This window comes from Curcuma longa, chromosome 18, assembly GCF_044706935.1.
Source record: "Curcuma longa cultivar G26 ecotype Majalengka, Jawa Barat chromosome 18, ITB_CL_G26_1.1, whole genome shotgun sequence".
Lineage (NCBI taxonomy): Eukaryota > Viridiplantae > Streptophyta > Magnoliopsida > Zingiberales > Zingiberaceae > Curcuma > Curcuma longa.
Window position 1 is genome coordinate 3098501 of NC_133878.1, and position 14591 is coordinate 3113091.

The window sequence follows — 14591 nt, forward strand, 5'->3', positions numbered from 1 at the left end:
CGTCGCTTTTTCTGTCACTATTTCATGATTTCCTTGTAGTGAAAATAATTATCCTCCATGGCGAAACTTAATCGCCCCTGGAACAAAGTTTGAATATAATCAAAGGGAAGAAAGTGACTTTTCATCTTCCCCTAATATGTAATTTTGACTTTGCCTTGTTTGTCACGTGATCGTTGCAACTGCTCTCACCATGTTGATGCTCGACAAATGAGTTTGATAACAACCATTTGACTTTTACATGATCAAGCACTTTTTGTAAGATATGAGGGTTTAAAAAAAATGGGGGTAGCGGATCGGGTTCAGGTTAAACCCGAAACCAATTAGGAAAAGTTCTTCATCCCCACACCCGCGATCGTGGTTTCCTCGGTGCAGTTGTGACCTCGTTGGTAGGGAACGCGGAGGACGTGGGATTAGAGAGGGGGGGGGGGGGGGCGTTGGCGGATCGGAAACCCTAACCTCACGCGCCGCTGTCTTCTCTCTCGGGTGTCTCTCTGCTTGTGTCTCGGCCGCCACCTTAGGTTGTCGATCGGCGTTGCTGCATGCGTGGAAGGGGGGTGAGGGAAACGACACTCAGAGGGCTCATGGAGAGAAGAGGAGGTTGCCTCGTTCTTCTTTATCCTCTCCTCTGGTTCGCGAGGCACGGTCGGCTTCACCTAACTCGGTGGTTCGCGTGTAGAGGGACAGGGCAACAAGGAGACCTAGCCACTGCCTCCTTTCGCCGGTGAGCGAGTCCTAGGTTCAAACAGAGGTAAGATTTTGTGTTGTTGTTGTTGGATTCGTGAGGTTTGTTTTTATTGGGAATTCCTTCCGGTTGATGAGACTTTCATGATTCACAGTGGCGTTAAGTCGGATTGGTTCGGCGGAGGTTTTGAACGAGGAAGAACCGGAGGTGGGCTGAAATTTAGGGTTTTTCTAAGGCTTCAATCGGAGGTAAGAATTCTGTGTTAACTGCTGACTGTGATATCTTGGTTGGTTCTGTCTTATCTAAATAGAATAGAGATCGAGATCCCTGATTTTGGGTTGGATCTATGGATTTCTGTTGGAATGTTTGGATTAAGTATTTTTTTATTATTGAGTCTGTAGGTTACTGTTTTATTGGGATGTTGCATGATTTTGGTTCAATTTGAAATGGCTCTGCTGTGTTTTGGACTGATTGATTAGGAGTTTATTATGTTGGATCAGTTTATGGAGGATAGCCGTCTGTTAGTGAGGTTGAGGAGGATGGATTAATCAGTTTGTTTATAATTTTTGAATGGGTTCTTGGATTGGTCCGTTAGATGGATCTGTTCTTAAATTCACCAAATGGTTTGTTTTGAGATTAGGTTTTTGGGTTTTGTTGGTTGATTTGGGTGTGTTGAGACCGGTCAAACATGAGTTTGATCAATGTTCACATGATTGGATTTGATTATGGGGGTTTAATTACTATAAATGTAATATGGTATCCTATTAGTAAGCGTTGTAATGCTGCTTGTTTTCAGGACTTAGGTTGGATTGATTCTAATACTCTTGAAGCGTATTTTGGGGGTTCTTTATCACCGTGCGTACATCAGGTGGGTACTCCTGTGCTTGGTCAACGCAGGATTGTTTGTAAGTGCACAATTATTATTGTTAGTTGTTGATATTTAGATTTGAAATTTAATCTGAATACCTTGACCCTAAATTTGTTGGATGCTTGATACTTGATACCTAGCCCTTGCTACTTATAGTTGATACCTTGATTTTATTGTTGATCTTTGATACTTTGTTATGGATTCTTGTTGTTGAACCATATTGTTGATACATTGCTATGATCAATATATTTTACTTACTGTTAGAAACCATTATATGATCTGTTGATTATGCCTGATTAGATATAGGCCTAACTGTTGAGTTGAGCATCATGACATATACATGATAGAAGTAAGTGCATCATTGTTGTTGTAGCTGGCCTCACTTGTCACTGTATGATAGTGGCACAAGAGTGAGAGCAATTGTTGCGCTAAGTTGGGTGCAACTAGGACTGGCTATATAGCTCTCATGATCCCTCTCGCTCCCCACTTGTTTAGTAGTGGTTTGTTGTTGGAGCGAGTGTAGTTTTCCTGTCGTGTGCCCCAGTTCACTGCACTGGGTGAGTGTCTGGGGGTAGCGAGTGCAGACAGTGATCATGCATTGCATGTGTACATACATTGTTGGTAGTTCTCTTCTGCATTTATGATCATTGCACTAGTTGTTACATGTCAGTGGCTATTTCACTTGTTTTTATATAGTTTGTATAGTTTCTGCTGTTGTATGTAGTAATTGTTCTCGTATGATATCTTGTTGGTTGCTTAAATATTTTTTTATGTTGTGCACTTTCCTTTGTATATCCACTGAGTATTGTATACTCACTACCTAGACCCTGAGGTTGCATTGTTTTCTCCCAAGGTAACAGGTAAGGATGACATTTGAAGCTTGGAGATCTGCCAGACTGTCCCATCTCACAGCAGGAGGAGTCACATTTTTTTGTCGCAGTTCTGGTTCTTTTGGGTTGTATTTGTTTATTTATGTTATAGACTATTTGTCATTTTATTTGGTCGGGCTTTGAATCATGCTGGATGGTGGTTTTGGAATTTGTGATTTATATCGTGTGGATTTGAACTGTGATAATCTTTCGTTGCAGTATTTTTGTTATTAGAGATTTGTGCAGTTTTATTATTGCTTGTGGTGACCCCTGTCGTAGTGTTTGTGAGTTCTTTTGTAGTTGTGTATTTACATATGCAATTGATGGATATGTGATTGTGGTCGTGTTGGCCATTAATGCTGTAGTTAGTAGTTTAATCATGTGTAATGTATTGGTGTTGGCCGTGTGGGCCTTTTATACCATTATGTATTCAGGAAAGTTGGATTGTTGTAGGGGAGGTGCTGTCGAAATTTTTCGGACGGCCATCTCTCAGGGCGTAACACTTTCTCATAATAAAAAATCTTCTCTACTTCATTAAGCTAATCAACGAATTCCTCGGTCTGTAATATACCAAAAAACTCGGGAAGAGCAACTAAAAATTTGATATCTCTGTATCGTTCCTCTCGATCATGGCTTCTGCAATTGTGATAGAGATTTTGAAAAGTGGAATCAGAATTAGGATAAGAGAACTTATGACTTTAGATTTTGTGTAAGATATCAAAAATTTTAAAGATTAACCAATTAAAGATTGAGTTTTAATTGGGCCGAATTAAGTGGGTTGAAGCCCAAATTAGAAAAAGCCATTTAGGTTAATGGGTTAGATCTAGAATTAGGTTAAGACTATGATAAAATAAAAGGGACGAGAAAATTCATCTTATGAAGACGAATCGAACAAAACTGATTTAAATCAAATCGAAGATCGTTTGGTTAGTAAACCAAGCAAATCAAGATTTAAACCCAGGTTGTTATAATAAACCTTAGTTTTAAACCGGTTTAACCCAAATCCAAATCCCAATTTGAGAATTACTGTTACTCCCCTCGTTATATAAAAAATTTAAATCGCGATTTCGCGATTCCGCTGCCGCGACCTCGTCTCTGCCTCTCCGCGCGACCGTGTCGCCCGCCTCCTCTCCGCGCGACGCCGACGTCGCGTCACCTGGCGGAGAACTTGGAACGGGGAGGGCTTTAAAAGGGGGCCGCGGTGAGAACCTTGGAGAGCTTGTGATTTGCCTCTTCCCCCTTGCGATCATCCCCTGCACGCACTATGCCGCCGAGTCGCCCTGCCGTAATCCTCCACCACGTCTTTGTTGGCGATCTGGATCTCCGTCCTGCGATCCGGATTCCATCCGCTTCGAAAAGCATAGAACCCCACAGGATAAAAATTTTATCCCGCCTGGATCAATTGACAAAGCAGAGCTAGGGATTTTAGGATTGCTAATCAAAGGTAAACAATCTTGATCCTATCTGATTAGGATGAATTTTGGAATGATTCTAATTGATTCTGGTGAGGGTGAAGATAGGATCTGTTGGTTCTTGGGTGATCGATTTAATTGGGTTTCGGTGAGTTTTAATGATTGGTTTGTAGGGTTTACTGTGGGGTGGGGATATGTTGGATCCTAGTTAAGTTGTTGAATCGTAATTACTGTTCTAATAGGTGTTTGAATCATTTAGGGTTAATGGGATTAATCATATTCTATGGTGTGGAGTAGATGAAATTGAATTTAGATAAGACTAGGGTGCTCACTTTTTTTTAACAGTAAATTTATTTGATTAGGGTTTATGAAATGACTAAGTTATGAAATGATTAAATTAGATTATTCATAATTTAGTTAATTAACAAGTTAGTTAATATGATTATTTATGAAATGGGATTATTAGCTTAAATTAAATTAATCGAGTAGTGTTAAAGTGATTTAAGTGGGTAAGTTAGGTCTAAATCTTTGGATCAGTTGTATTGGCCTGTGTTGATCCTATTTGATCCGATTTAGATTAACTTGAGGTAAATGAAGTTTAATTGGGTTAGATTAACCTTAGAATTGACTAGGATTTTATTTGATGAAAAATTTATAAAATATTATATTTAGAGGATGCCTTATTTTGCAGGATCTTGACATGTGAATCCGGTTATATTTGAGGGTTCTTAGTACAACGATTCGTCAATCAGATGGGAAATTCCTATATTTGGTCAATATAAGGTATTTCTTCCCTAGTGCATGTTATATTTCCTTTGTAGTTGATTTGATACCTTCATCATAATCCTGTTCATTATTAGGTGGGTACATTCTATCCTTGGACTCGTATAATTTTCCCTGTGCATGAATATATAAAAAATTAAATGGATATATGTTATAATTATTTTCAAAAGGGGATTAAAATGACCTTTAAAATACTGAAATCGGGTTAAAATGATTAAATCACTAAAGGGTAAAGAATTGATTATTTTCCTGTTCACACATGAGTTCGTCTGGAGAATTAAAATGGGAAAGGGTGTTTTTAAAAAAAAAGATATTCTGACTTACTCTGCCGTTGATACATGTCTTTATGTTGCTTGATCTGTTATATTCTTTTCTGTTAATATTTCATCCTATTGATACTCATCCTTTACATGTCAACCTTACGGTGATACCTTAAGGAATAAATAAGATTTAATTTAATCTGAGTTGGTCGTTTAGACCAAATCGAGAAGATACATACTGAGAATGTAACAATTATGATAATTGATGAAAAAGCTATAACGTGAAATGAGATAAAAGAAAATGATAAATATTAAAAGGTGTTAACTATGAGCCTAGTTTTTATACTAGAGTTTTATACCAGAGTACTAGACCGTACACTTGAGTAGTGGTGGTGTGATGTAGCCCTCGGTCCAGAGCACTTGACCGCCCACATATTATTATGGTAGAGCAGAGGTCGCGGTCAGTGTTTATCTTGTCTTCCACCGGTGAGGGTTGTTAGCCCGTACGTTAGATAACGTATGCGACAATAAATTCTGAGGAGGCTATAGGCTGTTAGCCTATATATGAGTTATTATGAGGAGGCTATAGGTTGTTAGCCTATAAATGAGTTATTATTATTCTCTGATGATATTGGCTCCTGATGTTCACTTTTTAATTGATGTTGACACTGATTTTAATATTACTCCTGTTGAGATTACACTGGTGAGATAATTTATAGTTTAATTAAACAACAAAGATTGAGAAATTATCATAATTGATGATAATAATTAAATCACATACATAAAAATGTTACCTGATTCCAGACAATAATAATAACCGAAAATAGAGATACAAATTTGTAAATATGTATTATGTATAAATGGAGGACTCTACGAAGAAAATGAAATTGAGGTAATAACTTATGATCTACTCTATTTCCTTGACTTCTTAAATAAGATTAAATTCATGCACTGTCTATTCTGATTATCCACTGAGTATTTTGTACTCACCACCCAGACCCTGGGGTTTTCTGTCTCCTCAGGTAGTAGATAAGGATGTTACTTGAAGTTTGGAGTTCTGCTGGACTGCCCCCATCTCACAGCAGCAGGAGTCGTTGGTGTCTTGTGTGGTTTTTCGGTTGGTATTTGTTGGTATCGTTCGAATGGTTATCGATGTGTGGTTTGTAGAATTTTGTGTGTATGTGTGGTTTGAACCTGCGTTCATATTTGTGGGATTAATTCTGTTGCGAAATTTCTGTATCGTAAACTTGTGAAGTTTGTCGTTTGACTTTATTGTAAGCATTGTCGATGTGCTTTGGAGATTTTTGATTTTACGTAGTTGATTTGTGTTAGATATGTAGTTTGTGGCCGTGTGGGCCCTTATGTGTTGTTGTAGCCTTATTGGATACATATGTTGCAGTATAGAGTGGTCGTGTAAGCCTTTATTATGTAGTATATGCATATGTTGTGATGTAGATGGCTGTGTGAGCCTCTATCTTACTATGTATTTTGGGAAAATTGAATTGTTATCAGGAGAGATGCTATCGAAATTTTTTGGACAGATGTCTCTCGGGACGTGACAATTTTGTAGGATCGAAAACACGCTAGAGGGGGGGGGGGTGAATAGCGTGTTTGCACGCTTTTCGAATTTTCATAAAACTCTCGAGTTCGAAAACGGAAGCGATTAAATACAAGTAGCGAAAGCAGAAATTAAGTGCAAGAAAGGAAATGACTTGTTTATTTTTACTTGGTTCACAGCGCAACGCTGCTACTCCAAGGCCCACGGTCCTTGACCGTTTACGTTGGGCAATCCACTAAGATACTTGCCCCTTTCCGACAGCAAGTATATCAAAAATCTGATTGCAAAACTTGAGTACAAAGTATAAACAGAATTGAATTACAACTTAAGTTTTCGTTACCAAACTTTCGCTCCCCGGAGGTCGATTTCGGCGTCTCGGTGTTCGGAACAGTAGCTTGAAGCAGGCACAGCACCGACGTCGAAGTTGGAAGTCACGGGAGTCGCGGGAATGGAGTTTGGAAGCTTTGGAATGGAATGAATCGGCTGCAGGTCGCGGACTGCTTATATAGTCAACCTGAGTCGACTCAGATAGCGATCTGGGTCGACTCCAGCGCGTGTGGCAGATAAAACTTGATCGGCTTCGTCGCTTATCCCTCCTGAGTCGACTCTGATCTCGTTCTGGGTCGACTCCAGTCGCGGTGGCGGCAGCGGCGATAAGTTTTGACCCTGAGTCGACTCAAAAGCTCACCTGAGTCGACTCCAGGCTGATTTAGCAGAAAACTCGACGCGCTGACTCCGGATTTCAGCTGACTCGGCTGGAGTCGACTCCAGAACCCATCTGGGTCGCCTCCAGACCCGAAAAATCAGTTTTTCGGCCGGAGTTAAGCATTCGTCGGATTTTCTTCCTGCACAAAAGTTAGCTCACAAATAACATGTAAAGTATTTGAGTCGGTTCATCGAACCAACTCTAAGTCTTAACTTCGGATCTTCGGTGAGATCCTGGGTTAGACCGACGCCTACTGTTCCTCGTAGGAACGCGTCCTCACCCACTCCCTCGGGAGAATTTACCTGATGCCAACCGAGTCCTCCTGACCCGTTGGACTTGTGCTCGGCTCTATCGTTGCCCCCCAGGACTTGTAATGCAACTGATCCTCCTGATCAGTCCATTCTTCTACTGCAACTTGGTCCTCCTGACCAAGTCCAGCCTTCTACAACTTGGTCCTCCTGACCAAGTCCAGACTTCTGCCTGGTGAGCATTTTAGTATAACAGCTAGTGGGTTGAAGACCATTTTCCTAAAAAATTATGAAAATAACCATTGGTCAAATATTCGAATTTAAAATTATATTGATTCCTCAAAACAATATAATTAAATTCACCAACACCTCAAGCACCGAAGAATTAGCATGCCACGTTAGTGTGGACGTATACTAACTCAAACATTCGCAAAAGGAGGTTTTACCCATTAATTTTATTATCTGGTCAACCTATCTTTATGACCAATAAAATTAATAGTTGGTCCTACTTTGGTCATGCACATTTAATAGCAAGCCACGTTAGTGTGGACGTTTACTATTAACTGCATTCTAAGTGTACACCATTACTTGGTACTAAGTCCACTACTCAGTGTTACGTATGCCACGTTAGTGTGGACGTATACGCGAGCTAAGTAGCTTCCTATAACCATCCCTTAGGAAGTTTGTTCTGGTGATCCGCATACAGACCCATCCGTTGGGGAGGAAGGTCTAAGCCAGCACGCAAGTCTGTATGCATCACCTACAAACCAGTAATGGAGACCGTGAGATTCGAAGAATCCCTCTCCCACTTAGTTTTTACTTTGAGGATTTTGAATTATGATCACATTAATAATTAATTCAATAAATTGATTTCCAGACGTGACCTTAGACAAAATCAATTATTGAACTTCTTATTCATGCTTTCATAATTAATTCTAATTTCCTATCTAATCATGCTTGTATAAATAACTAGTTGTTAATTGATCTCCAGGTTGTGGCGAGGCTAAGGCCTTCTTGGATATGGGAGCAACCACCACTCCTAGACAAGATCAACTTCGGAGTTCGTTAATTATACGCGCATAATTTTCCTTAATTATCCTTAAGGGGTAGGAAATTAAACCCCCATTTTTAAATTGGCATTTCATTTCAAAATATCAAAACCCCCATTTTTATTCGGAAAACCCAAAAAGAACGACACGAAAGCTCGAATTAAGCAATTATCTACTAGTCCTTGGAAAAACACGACTCGAGGCCCCTATACTTCATTTATTTGCATTTATCGTGGGTTTTTGATAAAATCTTTAAATTCTAATTTGCAACCCTACCTCGTGACACATTGCAAATCTAGGGTTGTCATTGATATATCACGTGAAAATTTTTCAAATCTCATTTTATTACTTTTACAAAATCTATCTAATTATTTTATTGTAATAGGATGCAACCATAAATAAGAAATAGTAATTTTAATTGGTTTAATATAATTTTCTTAAAATTTTAATCTATCTTGATCACATAAATTTAAAATATGATCTATGCAATGAGTATAAAAAATAAATCATCAATAACAAGTTGATATATAAGTTTAAGTTGTTCAATACTGGCAGTATTAAAACTAACATTATTAAATGATATTGAATATATTTTAGAAGTTAATTCATATTTTTTTAAAATTAAATATAATAATTGAAAGATATTGCGATTCAATACTAGCAGTATTAAAACTAACATTACTAAATGATATTGAATATATTTTAGAAGTTAATTTATATTCTTCTAGAATTAAATATAATATTTAAAAGATATTGCGATGTGATTCATCAAAAACTCTATAAGCTAATAAACATTTTTAAATTTTTCAGAAATCATCAATCCAATGTCAAGTCACACCCATATAAAAATGCATTTGCCAATGATCACTTCAAATATCACACATAAAGAAACTTTATTGTTTAATTTACTAAATTCTTTAATTAATTTTTTCTTACCTTCTAATCTTTTAATTGTACAAGTAAATGTTGTTTGAACACATTTAACATATGAATTAAGTGATTCTTTAGCAAAATTTTCAAATGTGCATTTAGATCCAAAACTAAAAGAAAAATATTCTATAAAATCTAGTTACCAATTTTCTTAATTTATTATCCGACTACATAAATAAACTTTAATCAATACCTCCACTAATCAAGTAAAATTTGAATAATTACATTTGATAACATTTGATTCTATATTTCGTCGAGTATTTTGTTTCGATATATCATTTCAATAACTCATAGTCACCACCTGATTGAAATTTATAAGAGGCTTTGCAATAATTATATTTTGCACATAATTCTTTAACCGGAAGAGTGACAATCTCAAAATGTTTAGTAACAATAGATGATTTTAAAAGGAGTATCCCAAACCTTAGAAGTTTCACCATTGATAGTTCCTTGTGTCTCGAGTGTCAGAATTTGCTCAGGCTCATAAATTGAATATTGTGATCCTCATTCAGATTGATTATTTTCTTACCCCTTCAAGATCGAGATGATGAACATCCTCCTTCCATTATAATTGGAGAATTGAAATTGAAAGCAATTGAAATTTCAAAATTAAAAGATAACAGTAGAGAAGATGGTGTGGAAAATAAACTCCTTATTTATAGAGTTTAATGAATAACGAATACTAAATCATAGACATTGATAAAAAAAATAGTCAAATAATCTCAACCGTTAAATTTTTTTAAAAAAAAATCCTCCCCCAATGGCTAGAATCGGTGGTTCCAATGGTCAAAACCACCGGTCCAACATTTATATATATATATATAGCCATTAAATCAGCAGTTTGAACGGCCGATTCAACAGTTAATTGGGCCTTTGAAGCATATTGGCCCGGCTCTAGTGAAATTGGTTACGGTTTAGACTCAACTAATCGGGTTAACGAGTAACCGACCCATTGATTTGATTACAGATCCGATCCGAATTTAGATCTGACTCAGAGTTGGGTCTAGGATAAGGAACTCAAATTTCAAAGTCAAGACATATGTTGAAGATAATGACAGAATTTGATAGAGGATTTAGGTTCTATATATACATTGGAAAAGGGATGTGCAAGAGATAGAAGCTTGATATTTAGTTCGTAATCCTAATCTCCTTAAGTTTATCCTTAGGGATGGCGAAAGATTTTAAATGAAAGTTTTTAATGATGTGATTTTGGATATTCCATCAGGCAGAAAATAAAACTTGAGCAATTAGTTTGACCAAATTAGACAAAGTTAGGGCCTGGATAATACAAGACTTTGCAATTCAACTGAATTTAACCAATAACCTCTTGCAACTCCACCTGAATCCTCTTAACATGGCCTCTTTCTAGAGGTCTAGCTTAGATATATCTAGCGCCTTTGATTAGTAAGTTACAGGTATCTCTTGAGGTCTAGCGCCTTTGATTGGGTGTCCAAAGTTCAATGTAGACAGATGTGTAATGACGATAGTGAGCATTCACATTGGCTTGAAAAGAAGATTCAATGGCAACGTTTGAGAGCTGAGAAAAAACCACCTGATGACTTTTCTTTCCGGCAATAATCAAATTCTTACCCAACCTGTAAAATTTTAGATCAATTACCCACAAGTTTTAAAGGCTAATGTAGTAGTTTTGGGCCATTCTGTTTTATTCTGGTGGGAACCTCTTTAGCAATTAGGTGTAGTGCCTCTAATATTTCTGAGAAGACAGATCGGTTCACAGGATCTTGTTTCCAACACCTCTCGAGCAGCTTAGCAAGCTTTGGATGAGCATTCTTTGGGATAGGGGGTCTCAAGCCCTACCAGGCAACAAAGAAAACATGTATCATTGTTTTTAAAATACATTATCCTTGGATGACAACCCTAGATTGGTATATGTCACGAGTAGGGTTGCAAATTAGAATTTATAAATTTATCGAAAACCCACAATTAATTCAAACAAACGAAGTATAGGGGCCTCGAGTCGTACTTTTCCAAGGCTAGTAGAAAACTGTTTAATTCGAGCTTACGTGTCGTTCTTTTTGGGTTTTTCGAATGTAAATGAGTTTTTGGTGTATTTCAAATTAAAGGTAATCAGAATTCAATGGATTAAAGAACAATGCATGTTTTACCAATCTAAAATACTATGGAACTAGAAATGAAACAATCTAGGTTTATCAAACTCTAACAATGCAGTAAGTGAAAAATCAAATATGAACAATCAAATGCAAGAAACTTAGAAACAAAGATAAGATCTAGTAAGCTAATGTATGGACTCAAAACACCACAGCATGATCTAACATCAAGACTTGATACGGAACAGTACCCGAATTCCTGAAACAGCACAGTATCGTCTAGTTATCAGGAAGTAAAGCAAATCAACTACACTAACTGATGAATTAAACAAGCCAATTGAATTCAAAGATTCGTTAACAACTCTATTGAACAATCAAGATGTTTCAAAATCGAATTGGGCAAAATCTGAAACTAAAGACAGTATAGTATCAGAAACTAAAACAGAAACAGAAACTTCAGATAATGAAATCAGAAACTCGGATTCTCCCTTCCATCTCAATCTCTTCCTTGTCGTCACACAAGGCCTGATCAAGGATCAGAAATCCCAATTAGCTTCTCACGAACTAAGCTCAGCTTGCATCCGAATCAACTCCGACGAACGCAGCTCAGAAACCCTCCTCCTCGTTGCGGCAAATAGAGCCAAGAACAGAGCCAATCAGGTTCTGAAAATCCAGCTGAAAATCTTCGAAATTGCTTGCAATTTGATGCTCCGGAGTCCTCAAGAACCCTTGGAGAACCCCTCCTCACGATCTTGGTTGCTCCGATTGGTTGTATCCGAAGAACCCAGCTGAAATCCAAGCGGTGGAACCGAGCAATGGCGAGACCCTCACCAGCCGATTCCGATCCCGATTGACGCCGAAAACAACTTGTAATCACCCTCTGGAATCTGGAGATCAATGTGGAATGAAGAAATCCAAAGAAAAGCGAAAAAAATGAAGAAAAATCGAAGAAAATGAGGAAGACGACGTTGCTACAGTAACCTTGATACAGTAACCATGATTTTCAGCACTGTAGCTTTCTTGTTAAAGCTAGGGTACTGTAGCAGCGGGTTTGGTTAACCTGACTTGAGTTCGAGTTAGCCCGTTTCAGCCAAATTCACTCAATTTAGCTCCAAATTGGCTCCGGTTCGCATGGGTTCCATCCTAATTGCACTTAAGTCTTGATTCATGAAGTTGGATCGATCAATTGGGTCAATCTTGGCTCTGTTAGATCATGGTTGAGCTCGATCTTGGTTCAATTTGAGCCCTACAACCAATTAAACTCAATTAATGTAAAATTCACCATTAAATCATGAAAATTATAATCAAGCCTCAAATTATGCAATATATCACAAATATAATCAAATTAAATCATTAAACAATTTATTTTCATGAAGGAACCCAAAATTGAATCGATAAAGTGCATAAAAATCCTAACTTATCACCCAGCGAGATGAGCAGCTGGCGAAGGCCCTTGAGGATTCGGCTCAGTAGAATAAGGACCTGAAGGAAGGGCAGTAGGTCATCGACAACCTCCTCGTCGAGTCCCGAAACGAACTGGCAGCATATAAGATTGGCGAGGAGTAGCGGATCTAGGCCGCTAAGGAAGCCTGGCTGGAGTCGAAAGAATACGCCGACCAGTATCAGAAGAAGACAACGAAGATGCTCTAGCATGGTTTTGAAGGGGCTTTGAAGCAGGTGTGCCAGGCTGGAGTGATTCCTCCTGGCACATCTTTGAATTTCCTAGACATAAAAATGGTGTGGGCTGAGTTGCCCGAGTCGGTTAAAAAAGGAAAATAATGTAACCGACTCTGCAACTAATGTAACTTGTTTTGGTTTTGAAACTCAATGAAAATATTTTCCTTTCGTCGACTTTATTTCCTGCTATCTGTTAAGATACTTCCTCATGACTCCTTGACGCCTAATATTTCATCCACGTGGTCGAGAAAATAGCATAAGTCCGATAGACTTAGTAGTTTAGAGCATTGCGCAAGGAGGCTAGCGGAGAAAATAGAAGTTAAGGAAAAACACGGACAAAGGCCATAAGAAATCGGGTTTAAACCGTCGTGGTATGAGAGGGGAGAGTCCGAGCTCGCGGAGTCAGTTTCGATTACACTCGACTCGAAGAAGGCTGGACCCCCAGGCAGTTGTTGATGGAATGAGTACGTGCCCTGAAATATAATTCGATCTCGACTACGTTTGAGTCAGAAGAGATTGGTTTGGTGAAGAGCCATTGTCGATGAAGTAAGTCCGAGACCTGAATTGAGCTCAACCCCGATTATATCCGAGTCAGGGGAGGGTGAACCCTGAAAAGGGGCAATTACTGATAAAGCAGGTCCGAGACATGAATTGAGCTTGACCCCGACTATGTCCGAGTCGGGGGAGGTTGAACCCTAAAAAGGGCAATTGTTGATGGAGCAGATCCGAGACCTGAATTGAGCTTGACTCCGACTATGTCCGAGTCGAGGGAGGTTGAACCCTGAAAAGGGCAATTGCTGATGGAGCAAGTCCGAGACCTGAATTGAGCTCGACCCCGACTATGTCCGAGTCGGGGGAGGTTGAACTCTAAAAAGGGCAATTGCTGATGGAGCAGGTCCGAGACCTGAATTGAGCTCGACTCTGACTATGTCTGAGTTAGGGGAGGTTGAACCCTGAAAAGGGCAATTACTGATGGAGCAGGTTCGAGATCTGAATTGAGCTCGACTCCAACTATGTTCGAATCGGGAGAGGTTAAACTCTGAAAAGGACAATTGCTGATGGAGCAGGTCCGAGACCTGAATTGAGCTCGACCCCGACTATGTCCGAGTCGGGGGAGGTTGAACCCTTAAAAGGACAATTGCTGATGGAGCAGGTCCGAGACCTAAATTGAGCTCGACCCCGACTATGTCCGAGTCGGGAGAGGTTGAACCCTAAAAAGGGAAATTGCTGATGGAGCAGGTCCGAGACCTAAATTGAGCTCGACCCCGAGTATGTCCGAGTCGGGAGAGGTTGAACTTGGGGACTTGGAGAAACAGGACTCCGAGGAGACTGGGATGGTGTTGCTTGAAAAAGAACTTCTATTGTCAGAAATGTTTACACGGAGTACAAAGGCAGATAAAGAAAGGAGGGATTCTCCAGTAGTCATTATGTAACGCCCGCCTTTACCGTATCAGAGCCCTGACGGACGCTACAGTTTTTT

At 38.8% G+C, this 14591-nt stretch overlaps 1 protein-coding gene and 1 long non-coding RNA gene across 2 annotated transcripts in view; both read left to right on the forward strand.

Moving 5' to 3' along the window:
* Window positions 1-14591, forward strand: part of LOC141812357 (uncharacterized) — an 86837-nt gene that overhangs the window by 14738 nt on the left and 57508 nt on the right. The gene's annotated exons all lie outside the window — the stretch shown is intronic.
* Window positions 483-2640, forward strand: LOC141812073 (uncharacterized). The gene is made up of 4 exons (XR_012600243.1): window positions 483-748; window positions 837-930; window positions 1479-1550; window positions 2404-2640. It is a non-coding gene; the product is annotated as an uncharacterized LOC141812073 (long non-coding RNA).